Here is a 521-nt window from a genome sequence, read left to right as displayed (position 1 = left end):
TCTATTGCATTTTATGCTTGTGTCATCAAAATGAAGTTATATGCCAAAAACCTGTTTAATGCTTGTGTAATTGAATTTTTAGTTCCCATGTGAGCAAAAAGTTTCATGCTAAGAAATGTTCGACTTTGATATGGATTGCGTTTGCAATTCACAACAGGAAACGCGCTTACTTGTGTGATTACTTAATCGTGTATTTCCTTCAATAAGTATTTTATACTATTAGCAACAATATTGATAAAGTTTATTATTTTATACCAATAAGTGGAATTCTGTTTATGAACATACTATTGTAGAGAAGTAGATGGATCACTTTACAAAGATTATTAAGTACGTAACTTTCGCCGATATTTATCAAATTAGTGAAATGCTCTAAAGAATTTAAATAAGCATTATTGCACCATGAAGGCTGTAAAGTGGCATACCTTTAATAGCTCACTATATTTGAAGTTAATAAATGTCCCTGTATGTAAATAAGGACACATGTTTGTGAATTAACAAGAGTTACTTAAGAGTTGTAATGA

This window comes from Penaeus monodon, chromosome 24 (assembly GCF_015228065.2).
Source record: "Penaeus monodon isolate SGIC_2016 chromosome 24, NSTDA_Pmon_1, whole genome shotgun sequence".
Lineage (NCBI taxonomy): Eukaryota > Metazoa > Arthropoda > Malacostraca > Decapoda > Penaeidae > Penaeus > Penaeus monodon.
Note: the sequence above shows the minus strand (reverse complement) of the source record.